The 25,904-nt window shown below is 38.3% G+C and overlaps 1 protein-coding gene across 3 annotated transcripts in view; it reads left to right on the forward strand.

Moving 5' to 3' along the window:
* The window catches only part of CDH12 (cadherin 12), a 1,003,878-nt gene that overhangs the window by 692,558 nt on the left and 285,416 nt on the right, over nucleotides 1-25,904 (forward strand). The gene's annotated exons all lie outside the window — the stretch shown is intronic.

The raw sequence follows: 25,904 nt of genomic DNA on the forward strand, positions 1-25,904 counted from the left end.
GCAATTGCTGGCAGTCGTCCCATGTGGGACAATGGGTAAACATAATGGACTCCACTAGACCTATAAGACACTTGGGGTCCTCTGAGAAGGGAGGGTTCTGAGTCCTCCAATTATAGAGGTCACTAGATGAAAAGGGCCAATATTGATATTGTTGAGCAATGCCTGTACCGATGGCGTGCACAGGCAGAACCGGCACTGCTCCTTCTGAGGTGGAGGAGGGAGCCTCCCCTTCTTGTTCCCTGGCCCCCCGAGGCCTTAACTGCATTCCTCTTGTTCTACCTGGTGCCCAGTGTGGGGCCAGGGCGGGGGAGTGTGAGGAAGCTCTTTCCGGCCTCCTGCCTCCCTCTGCTGAAGAGTCTGGGGAAGCTGCAGCCACCTGGTTCCTGCTGGGTTCCCCAGCCTCGTTTTCTATCCTCCTGGCAGCTTCACCCCTCTCCTCCACATATGGGGGTGGCTGCTCAATCGGCAGAAGGGGGTAGAGAGGAGAACTGTCGGGGAGGACAGGCAGTGCACTTGGGCGCACAGGATTTCTGGCCCTGTGACCAGAGGGCTTTAATTTTTCCTGAGCAACCAGGACGGAGGTCTTTAGTGGGTCAGTATGAGGTTTCCCCAGCAAAAAGAGCCTCAGCCTGGACAGAGGATTCTCAGCTAGATTTTCCCAGACCAAGATATAGGGGAGTTGGTCAGGGTGGCCCTCAGGGTCTGGTCAGGAGATAATGGTTTTGACTTTGCCGATAAGGTCCAGGGAAAGAGACCCCTGGGTCGGCCAGCCTACTCCAAAGGAAGGCCACTCGACCAAGCAAAAGGTGTCGAGCTTACCCTTCTTGATGCCAAGGCTCATATTTAAGGCCTGTTCCTTGTCCTTTGGGAAATGGGAAAGGATCAGACTCTTAGGAGTAGCCTGAGTCTGACCCATAGTGAGAAAGAAGAAGAAAAAGAATATGAGGGAGACAAAGGCGAAGGATGAAGATGCCACTTCAAACAAGATGACTGTTGTATGTGTTTGTGAACAGGTGCCTGTCGTTGCACAGTTTTTCTTCTGTGGGGGACGCGAATTTATCTGGGATTCGCGGCTCTGACCCCCTTATCCTGTCACGGGAGTCTTCTAGTGGTGGGCGCCCTAATGGCTCTTAATTGCCTGACCCGTGCCCGCGGGGAATGATGTAGTGGCAGAAAGGAGGAATGGAGAGAGCAGGAGAACCTTAGAACAAGGAAACTTAAAATGAGAAGCGCAAAAAAAAATATAAACCGAAACCAAAACACAATAAAACAATCAATCATAACACCAAGCACACACACATCTGATTGCACTCGTTCGGACTGGTCCTTCTTTCACTCTGGTGCGCACCACCCTCACCACTTTCAGGATCCTCAAAAACTCTCGTGATTCTCCCGAAAGGCGTCCACTCGGACTGCCGCAGGGTGACGAGCTCAATCCTTTCCTCCTCGGGCGCCAGTTTTCTGCCGATCGGACTTGCTTACCTAAGTCCGAGTCACTCAAACCCAAGGGCCAGGATTAGTCACCTGGACTTCACCCAGGGTCACTAACCCAGGGGCCCGGACTACCAACCCAGACTCTCTCACTCGGGGTCACTAACCCGAAACCATACACGGGATGGCGACTCCCGCTTTATAATGGATTTATGCAGACACGAGGGGGTGACCCTCCAATTACACTGACCCGTCTGGACAATTAGACCTTGCCTCCAGCCGTCCTTTGTTCTCAGGGAAGCTGCACGGATCCTGGATGAGCCCCCAAATGTTAGGGTCTAGGACTCCGGGGTTTCCCAGAGAACAAGACACACGGTCACAGAGATGAAAATCCAAGCAAAGTCTTTATTCAGCCAGCAAGCTGGGGTCGACAGCACCTCCCCTGACATGCAGGCCGAGTCCGAGCTGCCGACCCCGAAGCAACTTTGGGTACTGATTATATAGGTTCTTCACAGCCATTACACCAAAGCCCACGCAGTTCTACAACTAATAGGTTTAAAACACACTCTATATTGTAACCAATGGGAAACATTGTAACCTTTTTAGGGAACGCGCCAGTTTCCTGCCCACTTCAATTGTTATCTCTTGCTTACCCAAGCATGTCTATGTGACTTATCACGGGTTACATCCCCAGGCGTTCCCAGGCTGTTGCCCACTTCTAGTTATCTAACTTAGGGTAGGCGCATTTCTCAGAAGCCTCGGGTAATTTACACAAGAAAAGACTGGGTGGCTCTTGCTCTAGGCAGTCAGGTTAAGTGTCATTAGTTCTTTTTCCTGACTCTTGATACTCTCTGCACTCCGTTATACCTGTTGGTAGAATTCAATCCCTTGCAATTACAAGACTGTTTTTCCCATTTTCTTGACACATGTCTCCCTTTCATCTACATGACAACATTGATGCTTGAATCTTCCTGATTCACTCCTCTGCCACATCTCAGACTTTCTTTTCTGTCTAAGAGGGAAGAACAATCTTTTTAAGGACTCATGTGATTAGATTGGCCCCACCTATATAATCCAGGGTAATTTTTCTATTTTAAAGTTAATTTATTAGCACTTCTACTACATCAGAAAAATGTCTTTTGCCATATAATGTAACATATTCATGATTGTGACACCATGGGTAAAAGTCATGCAAGCCAAATGCTGCTTGACCTAGTCATAACCCAAGGTTACCACATCAATAAAAAGCAAATAGTGCCAGCCGTGATAACAAATTTGCTGCATTTCTAATGGGTCAATCAAAAGCAAATATTTCTCATCCTAGTACTATATAGCCCATGTATATAAATTGAACTGGCTCTTTTATGAATGGAAGTTACAAACAGAAATACAACCAATTGAAAAAATGGTGCTGTGAAGCAACTGATGGCAATATAACACCTTATTGGCTACTTATTTTATAATGCAGGTTCTGATCTTATCATATGTATTTTTGAAGCTGAATACAAATATGTGTTTGTACCTATGTGAATGCTCTCAAACCTTGAAGAATAAATAACAATTTCTTAAATGAAATTAGACCATCCAAGGAACAAAGCTATATGCCCTAAATATAACTGTTATGGAAACAGACAATGGGATTCTGTGCTTCAAATGCATAACACTACAAAGCCTGTGTATAAAAGGCATTCTCCTAGGAGGTAACTGAAAGTCATGTTGTCAATATTATCAAGAGCATTAAGACTTGATAGTGTTTGAATTCTATCAAAAAGCATCTATGTAAATAGAAGAGTATTTATCTGGGTTGTTAAAAAAGACCATACACTACCCTGGGATTTACAGCCTGAAACCAAGATGTAAACTTTAAACTTCTTTGTTCTGGATTGTTAGCCTCAAAATTGTTCTCCAGAGATTTGCAGTTGCTGCTACAAATAGTGCTGCCGAATCTTCACCTCTTTGTTTTCAAATCCACTGGGTCATTTCCTCTGGGTATCATTTTCTTAAATGAGAGGTGATTTGCATATTTTTTTTTTGTACAAGTAAAAACTTGACTTCTCCCTTAAGAGAGTGTTGGTATGCAATTTATTAATAACCTGGCCAATATAAAGAAAGGATCTGATATAATGTGCTGGCAAGTAGAATGCATATGCACACATTAATTCCACATATGGCAAACATAGCACTTCTCTTCCCCCAAATTGAACAAGACATAAATAACCTTTTTTTTCTGCTTTGTTTTTTAAAACAAGAAATATGAGAATGTGCAGCAGTTTTCATGGTAACCATTGTTACATGGACTTTTATTTTTTTAATTCTCACCATAGTAAGCTGCATAATAATTTAATAAATCACATTTGTAGTTCTTTTCTTTAGAAATCAAATCCCTTGTGACTATTTTCCATAATTAGCCACATTTTATAGTTATAAACAATTATCTAGAGTTCTAAGTCATCATCAAAGGAAGATTTTTTTTATCATTAGGAAATGATTATACAGATAATGATATATTTTTGTATCATGTAGTACAGCATAGAGAAGATTTCACTCATAAGCTCTATCATTCACAGTCTAACCAGAAAAGCAAACAGCACTCAGAGTATTTGAAAACAGAAGGAATTCAATAAAGGGAATTGATAACAGGCAGCAGAATAGCTTAGAAGTTAATGGTTATAGTACTGAATCCAAACAAAAAGCTACTTCTGCATTAGCCTGGAGGGACAAAGATGGGCTATTTCTGAAGCCCTGAGGCTCAGTCATCCTGTGGGAGCTGCAAGTAAGAGTTGTCTCCCAAGGAAACTGGAGCCAGCTGCTAGAGATGTCCCCTGACTCAAGGTTGGAGGCAACGAAGTGTCCAAGCTTTTTCTTTTTGCTCTCAAGATGTCTTGCAGTGCCTCTGATTGTCTGAAGCCAGTGAGGGGAGCTAACTGATACAGTCTTTATAAATCAGCCCACACTGAAACCCAGCTACAAAGAAGAAATCAAGAGCTCAGCTATGAATGTACCCAAAGTCATAGCAGTTAAGGATCCAAAAGCCATATCTAATGAACCTTCTATCACACTCCCTGTAAGCTACCTTTAGCACATTGTTTAATATTAAAATTTAGTCCTTATTTATTCTTGTTCCAAAACAATATATTTCTTTCTCTCTCTCTTTTTTTCTTTCCCTTCACCAAAGATTAATGCTGTGGAGGAAAACCATGACTCAGAGCTTTTCATTTTCTTGTTTTTTTCTCACACATTTCTGTGTCTGTACACTCAGATAACTTGTCTTAATCTCTTGGTGACTCGGTTGTCTCAGCTGTAAAAGAAAATATTACTAGAGTCTTCCCTGACACCATTGATGGAAATTATTTTGAAAGAGTATTTTTTATCAAGCTTTGCTGAACTTGGAGATCTATATCATCTTAGTATCTGAGTTTGTAGATGTAATCAGGAGTTGAGAAAAATGGACCATGATAGACTGTACAGTTAATCTGGGCAAGGTTAGGAAACTCTACGGACCTTTTTTGTTTAGGTCAGTTTACGTTTGGGTTGGCGACTCATGTAATCACACAGTGAGAAAACATAACTGAATCTATAGCTTCTTGAGTGTTTTAGGAGTTGTCAAAACTGCTAAATTTAATAAAGAGAAAGGTGTGAGTGTGTACACACATAGAAATGCATCAGAAAGAACAAATAACAAAAAATAGATATATTTTTCTTTTCGGAATGGAAAACTAGACCTTTGTCTTAAGGGAATAGCCTACTGGGTATATCAAAAATTTTCAGTCAGAGTGTCTTTTAAGAAAAGCCAGGCAAAGTAATTCAGTTGAGTTAAAGAGTTAAAGTCTTTTTATTTTTAAGAACAAAAAATTTTGATCTCACATGTATGCTTAATTTTCTTTTCACATTACTAAAAAAAGAGTAAAATAAAATAACAGAGAAACAATCTATCTGATATTCTAGAATGATCTCTAAATACATTAATACCTTTATTTTATAATCTTATAGGGAATGACCTAAAGAAAAAAAATTAAATAATATTACATCTCATTTTAACTTTAAAATGGAGTCTGGAATTGAAAGATATGTCATCCGGGCATTTGCCTGTATTTTTATCAACCCAAAGCCATTTATTTCAAGCAGTTCTTTTAAGACAATTATAGTACTTGTGTGTCTATTTATACATTTGAAGTTTCACATATACTTGATGGCTTCATAGGAACTTTCTCTTTGTTGCTGATAGGTGGATATAATGCTTCCAAAGGCAGGGCATCTTAACACCCAGTAAGACCCTAAGGTGTCTTATTGATGATACATAAAGAAGCTGTGTATTAACAAAAATGACTTTTAGGGTAACACAATAACCATGCAAAGCATTGGAAAATATGGAGCATCTCTTGACCAAAATTGAGGACAGATGGTGAACAACTACATTGTATAAAAATGCAAATGCACAGGGACCATTCAAGTGGGTAGAATGTGATTATGTAAATGAAAAATTCACTTGTAACCAAGAGCACCAAGTACATAAGGAAACTCAAATTGAATTATTCAGCAAAGTATAGAGAATGATCCTGGATTTATGATCATAGCCTAAACTGGCTGGTCTTTGGAAAAATGGGAATGTAGCTACGTACAATCCACATTCCTCTTACCTAATCTTTTTACATCTCATGCATTGTAGAATAAAGGGTGACGTTAAGAGTAAAGCTCTCTTTTCTGTAACTCCATTTTATTGGTGTTCATACTTTGTCAGATCACTACCACCATCTTACAGAATAATTGACAAGTGTACACACATTTAGTGGTAACATGACAGTTAGCCCTGCAGGGGTATTAATTGAAATGAGATCACAGGAAAAGGGCAATGAGAAGCTCCCATCACCCAGTGTGCTATGTGATTTATAAGAAATATATATTTGGTTATTTAGATGATCAAAGTACATTTCTCAGACATATTTGTTCTTTGTCCATAGTTCCTGGCTCACAACTCTCAAAACCCTTCGAATTTCTGATGAGAGTCGTAAAGCTGTGTTTTGTTAAAAAACAATGATGAGGTGACTTTTGGATCACACTTAAGGATGCGGGCTGGTTGCCAGGAGAATCAACCATGTGATTAGAGGACTGGAACCTGTAGTACCACCCCTAGACCTCCAGGGAGGTGAGAGGGGCTGCAAATTGAATAGATTGCCAATAGTCAATGATTAAATCAATCATGCTTATGCAATGAAGCCTCCATAAAAACCCGGAAGGAGAGGTGCTGAGCTCTTCTGTGTTGGTGAGCACATTGGAGATACAGGGAGAGTGACACCCCTGGAGAGGGCATGGAAGTTCTGACCCCTTCCCTCATACCTTGCTCTATTTATCTCTCCCATCTGGCTGTTCCTGAGTTATATCTTTTTATAGTAAACCAGTAATCTAGTAAGTAAAATGTTTCTGAGTTCTGTGAGCCCCTAGCAAATTAAACAAATCCAACAAGGGCTTCTTTAGAACCTCCCATCTATGAGCCAGTAGGTCAGAAGCACAGGTGACAACCTGGGCTTGTGACTGGTGTCTAGAGTGAGTGGGAGGAGGAAGTCTTGTAGAACTGAACCATTAGCTTGTGGCCTCTGATGTTATCTTCTGGGTAGTGTCAGAATTGGTTTGAATCATACGACATTCAGATGGTGCCTGAGGACTGTTTGATAATGGGGGAAGAAACCCTCCCCACTCCTCTGTGTATGCTGGCATTGGTCTCAGAACCATATCACCCATCATTCCAGAAAATAGCACAAATACAATGAATTAGGGAACATTCTAAAGTACTCATATCATGTGATAGAGTTGAGCAACTATTTCAATCATCTGTGATAAATCAATGCATGGTTTTATTCCTTTGATAACCCGAGCATTATTTTCTAATGTCTTCAATAAATAAAATATACTGATTTATGATGTAGGCACAGACTCAGACATTCTGAGACCAGAGTGTGTCCAGCATTTTTTACTCTTGAATACTGTTAAAAACTGTGTGAGACTTTACCCTGCTTATAAGTGAACAAGTTAACCTGCCACTGTTTGCCCAGCATGAGACTCAAGGGTCAGAGACAGTGTGCTTCATTACTCACAGTGACAGCAGTAGCCATGGTATCAGCATTTCCTTGAACCATTTCCTGAACCTTGAATCCCATAAGGTGATGTGAAACGGACCAGGGGACACCTGCATTCACAGTGAGTTGAATTACAGGAGAGTACCCCTGGGCTTAGGCAATCTGAATCATTTATAACAGGCAGTAAGCATACTTGACTTTTTCATTGGAGGGAGATATTATCTCTATCTCCTAAGACTGTAAGTAGATCTGATCTTTGCCCCAGGGAAACACCCCCTCTCTCTCATCCTTTAAAAGATGATCCCTAAGGGCAGTCAGTGCTTCCTTCTCCACATGTGCAGAAACACAAGAGATGCATGAGTTGTATCCCTCAAATTCAAATATCACGAACGGTGAATATGAAGTATGATAATCAGCCCCTTAACAAAGTAGTGTGCTTTTACACATTTTCACGATGCTTCTTTTTATCAAGTTTTTGACTCAAAATATTCTGTTACTTGCTCGGTAAAATTTATAAACTTTGTTCAAATTATACATCTGAACAAAATATAAAATCTAAAAATAGTTCTCTCAAGTCAGTCATGTGTTTACAGTTTTAAAATTAATATAATAGCAGTGTATAAAACTTTCATTTTATTAAGGGAGTTACTGTAAAAGCATTGATCAGTGCTCCAAATCCCTTCCAAATTCATTATGAGCCTAATGTGACATAAGATGTATTATTACAGAGAAGGCTTCTACAGCCTGTCATCATTTGTCATCTGTGTTATCACTCAGGGTGACATTTCTCCAGCAATAAAATCACTCCATCTCTAAGTGTTGGACACCAAGCTTGAACAGCCCACATGATGAGTTCCTGGCTGCTTTGTTCTTGCTGTCAGACCCCAGGTGTACAAAACTAAGTTGATCATATGCCTCAGGTCATGGCTCACAAGCATCATTGCTCAATGCAATACCTCATTCTTCATATGATTTCCCTTCATACCTCTTCAATGCCTCCCCATGTGTAGAAACAGTTATTCAAGAGTATATTAGATGTGTCCTTTCAATCCTTTTTCCATACTTTGTATTGGGTATTGTCATAGAAATATTACTGATTTTGATTATTCCTGATTCTGATATTACAGAAATTATATGTTTGCTCTCTTCCATGTTTTTCACTCAACGTTATAGTTTGGAGATTTAGCAATGTTGCTATATGTAAATCTAGTTCATGACTTTTGTTTGCTTTATAGAATCTTACACCTGTAACACATTTTATATCCCTGCTGTAGTAGTGATGCACAGCCATGTGCCTACTTCTGTTTGTTACATAGTGATAAAAATCTTCATAGGAATCTGCTTATGGACCCATGGGGAAAATAGGTCATAATGTATACATACATATCCATAATTAAGGCCAGTACCTTTTATGTTATCACTTACTCTTTTTGTTTCATTTCTTCTTCCTGCTTATTATTATGAGTTTCTTGTGAATTATTGCTATACAAGTTTTTTAAAGTATAATTTTCCATCATTTTACTGAAATAATCTTTCCATTTTGGTATCACATGGGATTGAGCCTTTTTTAACTGAAGATAGTTCATGTCTATCAATTTACTCAAGTTATTCAGCCTTTAAAGTAGATCTATTTCAAAAAGAGTAGAAATACGGTCCTGTGGCATGTCCCACAAGCTAGCATTGACCTGCTTCATGCACTTGAGCCTGACTTGCACAGTAAACTAGGACTCAGAAGAATGAGCAGCTGGTCAAGAAGGGAGAAGCCAGGATTGCAAACACCAAATGCAGGGGAAATAAAAAGAGAAGTCTCCACAGTTGCTTCTCACACCATCTGAGCATTGCTAGAAGGCTCACCAAAGAGATCTTTAGTCTTCTAATTTCACAATTTCATTTCTATTAAGATGCATATAATGTCAATAGTGATGCCTCTTTCATTTTGTGGACTTGATGCCACTGTGACATACCTAGAGTAGGAAGGAGATAAACAGGCATACACAAAGGTATCACCTACTAGGGACATAGACTTTTGTGTTTGTGTGCAAACTATACAAGGACCATTCTTTTTTAGAATATGAAGAGCTCTTAAATTTTTTTTTTTTTTGGTCAGCTAGGGCCAGTGGAGGTGTGGAGCCCTTAGGACAGGCAGGCTGAAAACCGTGTCTCAGTTTTCTCATTTACAGAAAGTGAATGATAAAAAGTGGGGATTTTTTGTAAGCATTAAATGACTAATTGCCAAAAGTTTTTTGAAGAGTGTTTTAATCCAGTACAGCTGGTTTCCTTACTAAAATGGGAAATTTGGATTCAGAGAGACACACAGAGGGCAGACAATATGAAGAACACAGGAAGACTATCACCTATAAGCCAAGGACCTCCTGGGGCTACTATAAACTAGGAAAGAGTCAGGGAACACAGTCTCTCATGATCCTCAGAAGAAACCAGCCCTGCTGGCACATTCATTTCAGACTTCCAGTCTTCAGAAATGTGGGACAATAAATTTCTGTCAGTTAAGTCACCCAGTTTGTGGTACTTTTTTATAGCAACCAAAACAAATTAATTCTTGTCTCATTGAAAAATTGACAAAAACAGTAACAGACCATTAATTAGGGTGAAACCAACTGCCTTACATATAATGGAAAATGAGAAACCTCTGAGAAAATTTGCTAAGTCAAATTAAAACAGCATTATCTTTATTTTTTTTAAAACTATTATCACATTGGTAAAGATCAAAAAGTTTGGAAATAAGATTTTAGAGGACAGGGGTTACAAGTTCTCACATACTTCAGGTGGGGGTGTTTTGACTTTGGGGGGCAATACCAGCCAATGTTTCAAATACACACATTTTGGGACCCATCAAGATAGATATCCATTGTAAAGACTTTCAAGATATGCTCTCCTTCAGTTCAACCCTGATAATAATAAAGGTAACATTTAACTTAATTTTCTTCCTCTCACTCCCCCTCCCTCCCTCATTTATCTGACTCCAAATAAAGCAACATCTGTTTCCAAATACATACTTCACAAAGACTGGGTAACATACAAAATGAACATTTCCCAATCTCAGATCCAAAACCATTTAACATGATATTAATTTTCATATGATCTAATTCAAACATTTGCGAAGAAATTGTCAACCATTATTTGATAGCTAAACTTCTAGAAGTATTTTTCTAATATGTTTACAACAATCACAAATAAAGATCTGTTTTGTGTGCTATAACCAGTATAATATAGGTGCTATATCTATTGACTTTCGGGTTTCTAGAACTGATTAACTTCTCAATCCATAAGCTGTATGCTTGCCATTCAATTTTCTCGTAATAGTCCATTGTGATTCACCTAAAATGTGGCCTCACCAGGGAGTGTTTCTTTGTTTCGTTGCAATGAATGCTGCCCTTATAAATGCATTATTGATTTTTCTTCCAAACCATAATAATGCAAAGTGCAATAGCTTGACAAATTTATGTTTATTGCTAAAAACCTGATTTGACAAGCAGTTGAGATTTCCTTTACTTACATAGTACCATTATTTCGTATACTTACATGTCACTGATGTTGCATTTGGATAAACATTCAATCCTAAATAATGTTATATGAAATAAATGGAAAATATAGCCTCATTAAATGAGAAAGGAAATACTATGCAATTTTTATGCCTCTGTACATAACCTTCAAATCACAATCAGTCACTTTGAAAGTCTAGAATTATCCAGAATTTTGAGCAGATTTATTAATCTGTGAAGCAATCTAGTTGCTGGACTTTATTAATTGTTTAATAAGCAGTAAACTATTAACTGCATAAGAGGCAATAAGGATTCTGCTAGCAGTAGAGAGGGCATGCAATGCCTTTTATGAAATTAAAGAAAAACTCAGCATCTGTCTAATTCAATATTTGTGTACATGTTCACGCCAGCAAATAGAGAGCAGTTTATTTATCATTTCAGAAAATCTGTGCCAAAGAGCAGCCGCATTGGTGCTAAGATCCTCTCCCTCCTCCACCTATTATTTGGTTAGCTACAAAAATGAAAGCTACGCGTATCATCTCCTAGAGGTAATGTTAGCATATTTTTTACCTTTTTCAAGAGCATGACAACTCCTAAGAGAGAAAAAGAATAATAAAAAAGAAAAAGACATAGAAATGTTAGATCTGCTTCCTTGTGACCAGATATATCAATATCCTAGCTTAGAAGCTGTTATGGAATTATGGTTTTTGTTTTTCTTTCTGTGCCACCCATCTGCTGTCTCTAAGTGCTCAAAGTCAGAGCAGGCATCTGCTGAAATACTGTATTCATTAATCCTGAGAGTAGGGAACATGCAAAAGTCACACAGGGGACTTATTTCAGCGCCTCTAATAATACAGGTCAGTGAAAATTAGTGTCTATTTCTCACTCTGGGATGCAGTGTTTCAACTGTATGTTAAAGGGGATCTACGCTTTCAAAGCAATCAAGGGACATTATTTGACGGCTCATATCTCAATTACAAAGAACAAATGTTGGTTAAGGATGGAGGAAATTCCCTGAGCATCACAATGTTTTACTTAACACCTGCATAGATTTCAGAGTTTATTCTAAAACATTTCCTGTATTTGGAAGAGAATCAAACACAATGGTCTTGTTGACATGGCAAGTCTGACACTGATATCTGGTTATTAGTGACTTTAAAGATATCTTACCACTGTATCTCTTGAAATGTACCATTCAAAGGATCTTCAGATTTCAGGTGTTAGTACGGCTGGCACATGCTGACCCGATCCTGCTTGATGCCTAATTTTGTAAATACAGTCATATTGGAAAATAGACACACCCTTTTGGTTATGTAGTGTTGATGATGTATTTTAGGTTACAATGGCAGTGTTGGCTACTTAGGACAGAGACTTTAAAAGTCCACAAAAAACAAACGTTTTTCATTTGGTTCTTTACAGAAAATGTTTGCAATCCCTGGATTATACCTTTAATAGAAACCTGTCTCATACACGGATCCCAGTTTCCTCATCTATGGTTTATTACATCATTACCTCATTTGTAAACAATTTTTTTGGAAATAACATTTTACTTCTTCAATAATTCAGCAGTGTAATATTGTAGTTTATAATTTAAATAAATATATTGTAAAGGTAGGGTGGGCTCTATAAATGAAAAATAATATGGCATTTTATAGATAAAGCAGCCATAGTAATATTGTTAAGACTTTTTAGAGAGTTATATACTAGTTTTAGAGATTTACACTTGAAGCTTTGCAATGAGACACACTGAGTTAAACTTAGAGAAGAATGTAGGTAACTCTAAGGAAGGTAAAAGTCTTGTGAGCCTTGTGTGGTCTCAGTATTGTCTGGAGTTATGGAATTAGAGAATATTTGCTGCTTACTAATATTTCTTTTCTCCTATAATAGCTTTCCTTCCTTTTCTCTCCCAACCCCACTGCTTTTCAACTTGAAGAATTAAAATACAACCTTTATTTAGAAAAATTTCTGTTATTTCATTTAAGGTTTAGGAATTAGAAAACTGTTTAAAAAGTGGTTAGTAAAAAGAAATGTTTTTGAGAAAGACAAAATATTTTCTTGATTTTTAGGAACCCAATTGATAGCTTTGGAATCTCATTATATGTATGTCTTGAAATCTGTACTGATATGTAGCTGGAACATCCTGATGCCTTTTAATGCTCATTAACACCTTCTAAATTAAAACCCATCTCCCAAATCTTCTTCCCTCTTACTCTCCACACCTCACCTACCCATACCCCATGGCACCCCCTCCCTGTCATGATGTTCTCTATTATTACTTTCTTTCCAAGGTGATTCCTCTTAGAAATAACAGTTTGTGCTAATCTCAGTCTTACTTTCTTCCTAGACTTGGTCTCTCTGGAATTCTGGTGAATAAAACTTTTCATTTTATTCTGGTGAATGAAACTGTTTACCAAAACTCCATTAAGTATTGGTGTTATTTAAATCTTTGTGGTTTCCTGAAAAGAGTAGCATGATACCAGTTTTTGCAACCAAAGGGCTCTTTTGATCACAGGGACTTGAATTCCTTTGGGGCATCTATGAGGTGTTTTCAAGACTTAGTCTAGCATAAGTCAAGGCATGGCTCCAAACCCCTCTTTCATCCAAGTTCACTGCCTTCAGTAATATTTAAAGAGATGTACTGCCTTTGTGTGCTGGTTTGAAGAAAATCATACATGAAACATGTCTATTGATTCCCACTTAATCAAGATGCAGCATAGATGAAGCAAATGTAGGACTATCTTCAGTCCACATGATTTCTGTACAAGGCTAAAGGATTTATATGATGCCTAAGTGGTCATGTTGAAATCCTTAGGCATCAGTAGTGGTAAATCAGTGGCCACAGTCTAGAACATGAGCCATAGGTGAATATTGAGGTAGAGCTTGATCGTTTTCATGTCAAATGTATTAACACATGACTTGGGACCTCCTAGATTCTACTTTAAGAAATAAAGACATTTTCAGGTCCCTAACTACAATCCAAAATCTTGAGTACAAAATTTGGTTATTTGTGTGTGTGTGTGTGTGTGTGTCTGTATCTGTGTATGTGGGTGTGTGTATATGTTTTGTTTTGTTGATAGCAACTCTATTGTGAGATTATTTCCACACCACACAATTCACCTATTTAAAGCATACAATTCAGTGCTTATATACATATGTATACAGTTCAGTATATTCATATGATTATACCATCATCACCACAATCAAATTTTAGGTTATTTTTGTCTTCCACCCCTAAGAGGAGCTCCAAAGCCAAAGCAATTAGTCCTGACTCCCTCCCCACCCTGACTACCAGCATTCAGCAACCACTGATCAACCCTTTGTCTTTATATATTTGTCTAGTCTGGACATTTCACTTCAATGAAATCCATTCAATATATGGTCTTTTGTGACTAGCTTTTATTTAGCATAATGTTTTCAAAGTTCACTGATGTTGTAACAAGCAGCAGTATTTAAACCCTTTTCAGTCCAAATAATATTCCATTGCATGGTATTATATAAATAAGCCAAACCTGGGCCCTGTAAATGAGCATCTCAGATGTTCACTTCTTCCCTACAGGCTAGGACCCATTAGCTCAAAAGCCCAAGTTTACAGTGACTGCTTGGAAGCCCTTGTCCTCTAAGTCTGTCAGTTTGGCCCTTCAAACTCTAATTTCTCTGATTACTTTTGTTCCAGTCTGGGTCACACTTTCCTATTTCTTTGCATGTCTTGTAATTGCTGAAAACTGGACTTCATATTTAACATATCGTTAAGAACAATGCTTACTGAACCTCCAGTCTCTTCCCTAGGAGTCAGCTCTTGTTGTTCACTTGATTGTGTATTTGTTTAGTGAACTAGATGAACTCATTCGGAAAAGTCTATTACCTCCACAATGTGCAGCCTGATGTCCTTGTTCATATTTTCCCTTTTTGATGCTTTAATCTGGCTACATATGGTATTGGCCCTGCATCAGCAGGAGCCACCTATTGGTCAATGGCTGTGCTTAAGACCCTTAGCCCATTAGGTTTACCCTCTACCATTGGATATTGGTGTGACATGTAGGCTGCTATTACTATATAGTGAATTTGCATTTTTTTAATTTCCTGTTCAGCTGAATCTGGTTCCTGGGAGTTTCTATCTCTAATTGCTCCTGAGAGGGCACAGAACTGGGGATACACACATTCTCCCAGACTGCAAGGGCTGAGTATAATCTTTAAGCTCGGCTTCCTAAGAGTTGCCCCTGGGTCAGACTAGCTTATTGCTCAATCAGTATTTGGTCTGAAGCTGTATTTAAGCCCCTTGTGCTGGTGAGGCCCCCACCCTGTGCTGATTGGTCTGGGGCAGCCTGGGGAATGCTTTTGTATCTGTTTCTTCCCTTGCAGTGATTTCTAGTGAGTGAATACACCTAAGCAGATGTACGCAGTCTTTTCAATGTCAGAGTTGACTGGCTGATCCCAAAGGGCTCTTCGTGGTTGTCCTTCTGCCTGATTTTCTCTGTTAAACTTCCGGCTACTTGGCTATTTTGCTTGTATCTTGGATTCACCAAATTCCTCATAATTGCTCTTCACGAAGATCTCCATTATTTTCAACACTTTTAGACAAGGAGTTCACATTATGTTAGAAATAAAGTGTGTTCCCTCAAGCAGACCTATGGTGCTCCCTGTGTTTTCAGCTCTTCTTCACCCTGCGAGGACTGCCTGCAGCAGAATAGCAGAGTCAGGACCCACTTTTCCTACAGTGCCACCTCATTCTGAGTGGACATTGTTGGTGGGGTAGCAGCTGCCGGCCTTCTGGTTTGTCCCTACAAATACAGAACCTTTGCCCTACAAGTGAACTGAGATGGGATGACTGGGCCTATGGAATCTCAACCTGGTGTGTCTAGAGTTGAGCTTTCCCTCTCTGAGTGGGGTCTGGTAAGAAAGAGAGTCACACCCTCTCCACACAGTTGCCTGAAATGGCATTTCTGCAACACAAGACTGAAGAGGAGGGATGTGAATCAACACTGCCAGCCTTTTCCTTCTGGGATGAAACCATAATTTGTGATTAGGAGGTGGATAGCGAGGGAGCCTCCAACTTCTTGGCTACACATGCCCAGAGAATAGCACCTCTGTAACAGAGACTTGGAATGTATAAATGTTAAAGTGTTATCTAAGGAAGTAGGGCATGACTCAGTGTCACAGATGCTTTCGCTGTTCTTACCAAGATTTCGTAGGTTTCCTCAAATGAATGTTTTTCCATCTCCTGTATATGCTTAAGACAATTTCCAGAAACTTCAAATAGTTGTTTTAAAATAATATTCTCAGTAAAATTGCTGTTTTGCTATGGAGGATGTCTGCTGCAACCCTTACCATGCCATTCTAGAGGTTTTGCACCCTAATATTTTGTTTTGTCCTCTTTAATACTGACTAGCTTCATAAGATTGAGAATTCAGGAAGACTACTTAGGGATATAATGAAGTTTAAGATCTTTAGATAATCCTGGCAGCTTTGCTACACTGGGATTTAATCTAATCTTACTTTAAACGGATCTTCTGAGCAGCTCTCCATCAGTCCCTAGTGGCTGTACAAGATTTCCCCAATCTGTTAGAGCTAGAGCATTTTCCCTTATTTTCTTGATACAAAATTTAAAGACAATGTAAAAATCCAAACTTCTTTCCAATACAAGGTATACTTCTTCCAGGCATTTTGAAGTGGTAATCAAAATGGAGATCCTGTGGCTTTCAGCCCTTGAATTATCCCTAATACTGAAGATTTAATTATTTACAGAGGTAGTCTCTGAATAGTTCTTCGTCTCTCAATTTTGTCCCATTACTCTGAGTAAATTTCTCCTGTGTCTGGCAGAAAGTACACTGTACCGTATTTTTAGCTATTGGCCAGACCTCTAGATGATGAAATCTTAGCTACTTATCAGCAAATTATTTTTTAAATGTCTCATTTATATGACCACAATCTCTCAATTTACAAAAATAGTTTCAATTTCTTAAAAATTGGTTTTCCTCTGGAGCTTTGTTAAACACAAATTTCTAGTGAATTTTTTCCCATTTTTTCATTATTTTTATTTACTTATATTTTTATTAAGGTATCATTGATATACACTCTTATGAAGGTTTCACATGAAAAATAATGTTTTCTACATTCACCCATATTATCAAGTCCTCCCCCATACCCCATTGCAGTTTTAGTGAATATTTTCATAAGTGTATTGTTTTATGTTCTAAAGTAGGCAAGCTCATAATGCTGTAAAAATTGTATTCTCATCTTTGAATACAATTACGTGATAATGTGATCCCGTTTCATTTCTGGTAATTTTTTTTTCCCAAGGAATGGATAATTGCCTCTTTTTGTTTGCTTATTTTCCTATTGCTAATCATTAATGCACCAACAGACTTTCCAATGAAGTGTGAATTTCCTGTCATTTAAAAACACCATGTAATCATTAGTTTTAATCCATTACTTTCCCCTCCTTGATGTCATACATCTTGGAATTCTTTCTTCTGCTTCAATCTGCTCCCTGAGACGACATGCCGTTCTCTCTTCCTAAACTTCCTCTCTACTGTTTTGCTGTAAATTTCCTTTGCCTTTTCTTTATGTTAAATATTTTCATTACTGAATCCATGCTTTCCTTTATTTTCTATTTTTTAATAGATTATATTTTTTGAACAGGCTTAGATTTACAGAAAAATTGAAACAATAGGACAGAATTCATGTCTGACACCTACATATCTCTAATATTATCATCTTACATTAGTATATAGCACATGTTATAATTAAAAAATCAATACTGATACATTATTATTAACTGAAGTCCATATTTTATTCATATATACCTACTTCATCCCTAATGCCCTTTTTTGTGGTTGTTCTAGAATCCCATCCATTATGTATAAGTGTCATGTTTCCTTAGGCTCCTTTTGGCTGTGACAACTTCTCAGATTTTCCTTGTTTTTAATGTAATTTAATATTTGAAGAGTTCTGGTCAGGTGTTTTATAGAATATCACCAGTTGGGATTTGTCTACTGTTTTTTTCATGATTAGACTAGTGTTACGTGTTTTTTAGAGGAAAACCAAAGATGTAAAGTGCCATTTTCAGAACATCATATCAAAGGTATCCTAACAATGCAGTTAAAATTATTACACCATGAAAGTAAATGTGTATGCTGTTCTCAGAGAGGGAGAGAGAGATTGTGTCCCTTGTCATCACATACTGAAAAGACGTACGATGTTGAGTTTCTTTTTTTTTTTTTAACAATATTTTTTCCTGGCTTACTGGAGATACCAGTATTATTTTAGTTGATTTGGGTCTTTTCTGGCAGATCACCTAATAATGCTGACCAGGAAATTCCAGGAGGACTGATTTAAATTGCATTCCTAGAGGTTGAAACTGCAAGTAAGTCTTAGTTTGCTGTTCTAGAGGGCAAGCAACTCTACCTGGGGTCTGTTATCTCTTCTTTTTCACCACTCCCCATTTCAGATGAAACTCTCAGCCTATATGAGATATGTGATAAAAATTTAAGGCGTTAGTGCCTTTCTCAGCTACTACTTGGTAGTTTTCACAGCTTTGTTAATCTTTGGTGCAGTATACCCTAGGTTATGACATTTTTGCTTAATCCCTGTGACATTTATAGGGCACACTTCCAGGTTCATAATCTATCAATTGGCCATCCATCCTCTTTGCTTTTCTGAGGAAGTTACAGTTTTAAGGAGAGTATTTATTTGCCGTGAACATGCATTTAAAGCTTTTGAGGGAATACAACCCCCGCAGGAGTCTATAAGCTGGACAATTCCCAATGTTTGGTGTGCACTTTGGAACCATGTTTCCTCAGACCTAAACTAATCAAATAAAGACCCTGTTGAAGCCCTTTTAATCTCAGTGACTTGCTCACAGATCTTACATAACTTCCCCAAAATTTCAATCCATGTACAGAGGGTAGTGCTGGCTATAACACAAGATACCTCTCCTTGCTAATCTGTAAGATAATCAAAGGCTAATCAAAGGCTATCCTATTATCAAGAACAACCTTGGCCAAAGAGTCTAAGAACTTTCGTTGGTTGGCTATTGCTTTGCAGTGGATTCTGTAATATCTTTTAAGAGTTAAGGAGAAGTTCCTAATCAGGGAAATAAGGCCCTGCCAAAGAAAATGAATTCTGAATCATGAATGCCTCCTGATAATTCCTGTTTGAATCTGTGGTTCAGGACTGGAAAGGTGATAGTCATGGAGTCCAGTAAAATCTAAGCATTAATGGACCACATGGGCAGCTTTATTCTGGTGATATTTGCTTTGTGTCCCATTCTTTGCATAGAGACTGGATGTAGAGTTCCCCAAGTATGGGGTTGTTAACCAGAAACAAGGAAATGGACCAGGGGGTCTCTAGCATCATGGACAGATCAGAATTTTGGGTGACTAATCCAGCATCTGAAAGGTTTCCCCACTAGCAAGGGCCTGAGAGATATGGATGATGGTGCTATCCTTCGGCTATTGGTGAGTAAAGGAAAGAAGGCAAAAAAGAAAGGGTTTCATATTCAATCCAAGTAGGCAGTCTTGTTCGTTGTCTTGGGAAGGAGCAGTCCACCCCAATACCGTCTACTTTTCTTCCTTGTCAATTTGATTCAGAGGTCTAGGCATCTGTACAAGACCAGGTATCAGGTGAAGCCTACTTCACTTTAAGATGTGTACTCAAGGCTCAAGTCCGTGAAGTTTGGCTGTCATGTAGGGTGGTGAGGAAGACCTGGTATAGTCCCTTCCAAGGAGATTTAAGGGCAGTCTTTTTTCTTACTGATTACAAATCAGAAGGGTCAGAGACAATTATAAGCATCAGTTTAGAAATTTCTACCAAGATATTTGGAAAAAAATTCAGGCTCAAGTTTGGTTTATAGGTATATAACAAAACCTCAAAGCCAATCAACTGGATTAGAATCTAATATATATAAGTAGATTGAAATAGCAATTTTTCTCTCTACAATTATCCATAATTTTTTTTAACAAAGATAATCACAATAAAACTAATTTTTTGCATTAAACTTAACCTGATTATTTACTTAAGTGTAGCAAGAGTAGTGATTGACCATGTAGGTTTTTTTATTCTTTTGTAAGACTGACTTGCTAGAATTTCTCATAAGGAGTCTCAGACTGAACTCTCAAAAGCCTCTGAGGCCAGGAAGCCAAGCTAAGGATTAGGCAGTAGATTTACCTGCAATACCATTTCAGTCAAAGCCTTGGTAGTATAGCCAATGTTTCCAATTGTGTCCTGCCACAAGGAAAATAGATTCCTACTGAGTTTTGTTCCCTTTAAAACAGAATTCTTACAATACTTACAAGCATTTTGAGATAAATATGGAGGGTTTCGAAAGAGTAAAAAGGATTGGTGGACTCTGAATTTTTTCTAGAGCCAGACCTCTTGTCCTAGAAAGACTAATTTTGCAAAACAAGGACAGCTCTTTTTAATTCCTCAAAGAATTGGGTTGCTCTCAAAATGATATCAAGGTCTGACATACCCATCCAACTAAGTTGAAACATTTGCAACAAATATTTCAGAAAAGTTCTTTTGGAACCTTGGAGACTTTGGGAAGCTTCTACATACCAAATAAAATAGGTATCCCATTGTATTTGCTTGATATAGGAACCCTTACTTTCAAGTGCTCTTAATTCAATGAATGAATTTGTACAATTAGAACATTCCTCATAATGGCTATCATTATTCTAGGTTGTCTTTAATAAGATTTTCCATTTTTTTCAGTATCTACAGCTTTCAGGACTATTCATAAAATAAGCAAGTATGACAGACAGTGATGAACTCAACTCTTTGGATATAGAGGAGCCCATTTCTTTTTGCTAGGATTTTGGCTTTCTCATAGCCAGACTAATAGCTAAGAGGGACATGCCATAGGGTTGGGAACTGTGGGATGTTTTATAGTGTGCTTCATTACATGGAAATTTTCTTGAGGTGGGCAGGCAACTTGGTGTCAATCTGACATATTACATGACCCACTTATCATAGGAGTTTTTTTGAGGTTGGGAGTGCTCTAAGAGCCCCTAAATGTTTGACCTGTGCCCCCTAATTTTTGTGGCTTTCTAGCTTCTCAGATCCCCATTAGCAATAGCCTTTACTGGACCCAGTCTGACCATGGACATAGTCCAATTTTCAAATCCGACCCAATCTGATTCCAATTGCTAACAACAATTGCCATGCAACTTTAGACTGGGGAAAAGGATTGAATAAGCAGATCCCAACAAATGGGCAATATGGACTGGTTCTAAACAAATGGAGTATTACAGCTGCCACCAACAATTCCCAACATGGAATCTGGGGAGAGAATCAAGGACTGCGAGTTTCTGCTCAAAAACTTGGGAATTGCAGTACAAACTATCAGTTCTTCACTCCATAGAATCTGGGGTTTGGGAGAGGACTGAATCTACAGACCCCCAAAAATGGTGACTGTAGACTGACTAGAACAATTGAGGAACTGCAGATACAACCAGCAGTTCCCAACATTAAATCTGAGAATTTGGGACAAAACCAAGAACCATACTTTGCAGTCTAATGGGTTATTGACTGGAAAGCCAAACTAGATGAGGAGCTCAAAGGAAAGAAAGCAGAGCCCCAAACTAAGAATAAATTACTCAGGGCTCTCAGAAACAGCAAGGAAGATGGGAACTCAAAGGGTTTGCTGCTGTAGGTAAATGGAAGTTCCATAATCAGGATCCTCTCCTGATCCTAATCTACTCACCCACTGTGCATGTGCAATGATGTAATACTTGGCCTACTGTGCAGGAGCATGCTTGTACACATGTTGGCAATAAGCCATTATTGCCTGTGTTGCTATACAAAGAGCTCCACCCAGTGCTTGGCACAGATCCTGGAGCAGAGGCGGAGATAGAGATGGACTTGCTGCATGCGCACTTGCTGGATGTAGGCATGATTCTAATATTCAACCTGCCATGAGAATAAAGCTTGGTGTAAGACTTTTATATCCCTAATGTTCTGTTGTCATGATTCAGTCCCATTGAATCCAGAGGGAACCTGCCTAGAGCTGGAAAACCCCCTGGCCCAGAGCTACAGCTGAGTACCATGCCCGTGTTTTTCATTTTCCCCAGTGGCTGTCAAAAGTTCACTTTGGAACTGTCATTGCCACCAAATATGTTAAAAACAAAATTTGATGGAGTAACTGTAAAGATCAAATTGCTTTTATTCAGTGATTCATAAATGAAGTAGCATCCCATTTAGAATGTAGAAAGGAGATCTGAAAATATGTACAAAATGGAAGGACTTTATAGGCAGTAATGAGGCAGGGAAAGGAGGTTATTAGCAAAAGAAAAGAAAAGATTATTTCAGGCAAGTTTATCTTCTCTAAGGAGAAGGCTGGAGGTCTGATCAGGCAGATTACCTCACTAATGCTGACAAGGAAACCCCAGACTCACTGGTTTAGAATTCTACTCCTGGAAGAAGTTGAACTGTAAGTAATTCTTGGTTTGCTGTCCTGCAACAAGTGACTCCACCCTAGGCTTGTTATCTCTTTCTTTCTTGTTCTTTTTTTTTAACAGCGTTCAATAGAGAAAATGGATCTGGACAAGTTAGAGAACAAGGATCAATGAACTCCACCAGTTAAGATCATAGAGTAATTGCCACCTTGAGGCATCTTTGTTTCACTCCTAAGAGGCAACATAAATGGGTTTACCTTTTCTGCTTCTCTACTTCTCAATGTCAAATCCATAAAATAGAAAAATTGGTTTAAGGTTTTGCTGCACCAGCACCAGAAAGAGTATATTTACCTTTTAATACAGGTTTACTAGGACCAACAGAGGTGTGGTAGGGATATTTCTTAATCCCCAAAGGCATTCCAAGACCTACTTTCATTTCTGTACAAAACTTAAAATTTTATTTTACATAACGTTGTACCTGTTACAACCTTCAGATAATTTTTCTAAGTCAAATTATTAAACTATCAGATTTACCTGGAATTGTTAAATGATAATTCATGATAATACATTTCTATAGTATGAAGCAAAAGTTTAAAATGTAAAGTTGAATCACATTTAAAGATAATGCTTTCAAGGTAGAGGGACGCGAAGGCAAATACAAAGTTTATAGTTGACATGTTAGTAATTTGGAGATTACACAAATTTGCCCTTTTTTGTGATACAGAAAAGAAGGCTTCCCTTCAAATTGAAAGGCAATTTCTTCTTATGTGGGAGGCTATAAATGTATATATTTTTAAGTTTGGGAAGTGTCCTTCAAAAATTACTCTATAGGCCACAGGCATGGTCATCATTAAAGAGTTATCCAATATGCAGGCAGCCTTAGAAAGTTACCCACAATAGAGAATCTCATTTGTAATAATTAACATATTGTCATCTTAATAGACATAACAAAGAAAGACCCTTTTGGTGTAATTTATATAAATTAAATCCCTTTATTCTTAAGAACAAACACACCCACAGTTAAATAAATAAGTGCAGAGACCACAGCGGGAGGCTCTCTCTCAGCTTCACACACTTAACGGAAAAGCCATCAGAGGGTATTTCACATCTGAGTATCCCCAACTTTGATTTATGACCTTTTTTAAAAATCTCCCTTCTGCTAAAAGGAGTGTTTGGCTCCGGAGACTCATCATCAGGTCTGGAAAGTCTTTGGAAGGCCACTTTGGCTCTACAGAAGTTTAGGAATAATAGATAAATATAAATTTTTAAACACTATGCCTGAAATCCAGTATATGAAATAAAACATACCTCTGGTTATGTCCTTCGTAACAAATATGTCTTCTTTAAGGTTCACATGTTTCCACAGGATGCTGACACCTCAGAACAAGTCTGCTATTCTTGTTCTTATAACAACACCATTGGTACTGGGGCAAGTGTACCCAGGTTGATGGCTCAGCATAGTTTTTCTTTGTAATTCAGACTGTTTCATGCCTGGGGGACTTGTTTCCTTTTCACTTAAGAGCCAGAGTCCTTCAATCTCCTTGTATTACTTTTGTTGTGATATAACACTTTAAAAGCTCCCCGGCTGACAACTGTGGCTGCAGGCTGGGATCTGCTGGGAGCGGCATCAAGTACTGAAAATACTATCTGTTCATCTGCTCACTCCAGGACTGCAGCGTTAGTCTTGCAATAGATATTAGGATCATGCTGCAATAATATGAGTTAGGAAATGCATACATATAACCGTTCTGATAGAGTGATGAGATTACAAAATACTTTATTTCACCACATATACAGCTTCACAAACATAAGAATACTGTTGATTGTGTCCTCTACAATTTAAATACTCCTTAATAGACACTCACTCAGCGTAAAACTATGCTGTGACATCATTAAAAATTTTTCCTCAGGTCTGTCTTGTACCAAAGCCCATCTTTCTATTCATTTATTTTATTATGGTTCGTGTAAGTCTATCAAGGCTGTAAGTGACCACCACATTCAGATTCCTCAAGTAGGTCTAACAGGCTGCCTTCTCATCTGACTGACCCCAGCATGGCACCCCCAGTTCAGGCTAACTGTAAAGAAGCCTGCACAGCTGGGAACCACCTTCACTCGCTCTCTATAAATACCTACTTTGGGTCACCTGGCCTGTCTAGTGCCTTGCCACATGGATTGGGTGGTCTATTGTGCAGTTAATTTTCAGCCACCATCCAGTCCTGGTATCGCACTGGCCCTGTCAATTACTGTTATTTTTTTTTTTTCTGTCTGTACCTAGAATTATGTGTCTCTTTTTACATCCGGGTGGTTGAATGCTGGGAGTCCTGAATCTCTGTCCTAATTTTACAGATCTAAATGAGTTTAAAAAACTTAAACTGCTAATATTGAAATGCCTACTTAGCTTTGGAAAAAGAATTTGGAACTCAGGTCTTTAAGCTCATATTCCTGGTTTTGCTAGGATTTGAAACTCTTCGTGCTTTCATCTATTTAGATACTCATTAATATAGGGGCAGCATAGGAGGGCATCCAAGAGGCTGGACTCTGGAGTCAGAGTGCCCAGTGTCAAGCTCACTTGCTATGTATTAAGTTGTAAACCATGGCCAAGTCATCTACCTTCTCTGTTCCTCCATTTCATCTGTAAAATGGGCATAAAAAAACCCTGCTCCTTCATAGAGCAGTCATAATGTACAGAACATATAACACTATGTGGAACATAAATTTTCAATAAAAATTGGTAACTATCATTTAATGACTTATCCACTCAAACTTAACAAACATGTATTTGGTACTACTATATGCACATTAATATTGTAGACACCAGGAACAGAGTAGATGACAACAGAGGCACCATTGCTGTTCTCTTAACCCCTCTATACCCCACCACTTCACCCAGAAAATAGTAACAAATAATCATATAAATGCATCTATGATATAAATTACTACTATTGTTAATAATAAAAACTAAAGGGTTTGAAGTTGGGAGAGGGAGAGAATGGCAAGTCTCTTGCAGAGGTAGACCATGTAGGCCCTGTTAAGCCCGTGAGTATCATATTAGAAATTCTCTATTTTAAACTTACTTTCTTAGCAACTTTTGAATATGTAATACAGTATTGTTAAGTATAGTCACCATGCTATGCATTACATCCCTAGTGTGCAATGAAAAGGCTTTACATGTTTAATTACTTATGTTTTTAAGTCTATGTGATATGAGTTCAAAAAGCTTTGCATTCTGCAGAATTCATACTAAAATAGCAGAATTCATGGAGCCAAAAAATAAGATTATGTGCAGATCCCCAATACTTACACAGTCACCCTTAGCAATAATCATTGCAATGAATTAGCAAACATAGACTATCCGTAAGTAAATATCCCTGTAAATATAAAACTCTATTTAAAGAAAAAAGGAGAAAATAATTTGATGGCAGGGATATAAAGAAGGATCAGCCTACTTAGAGAAAGAGAAAGGGGGACTTGGACAAACACAGCACACTGGGATAGAATGAGTCCAAAGA

Source organism: Manis javanica, chromosome 1 (genome assembly GCF_040802235.1).
Source record: "Manis javanica isolate MJ-LG chromosome 1, MJ_LKY, whole genome shotgun sequence".
NCBI lineage: Eukaryota > Metazoa > Chordata > Mammalia > Pholidota > Manidae > Manis > Manis javanica.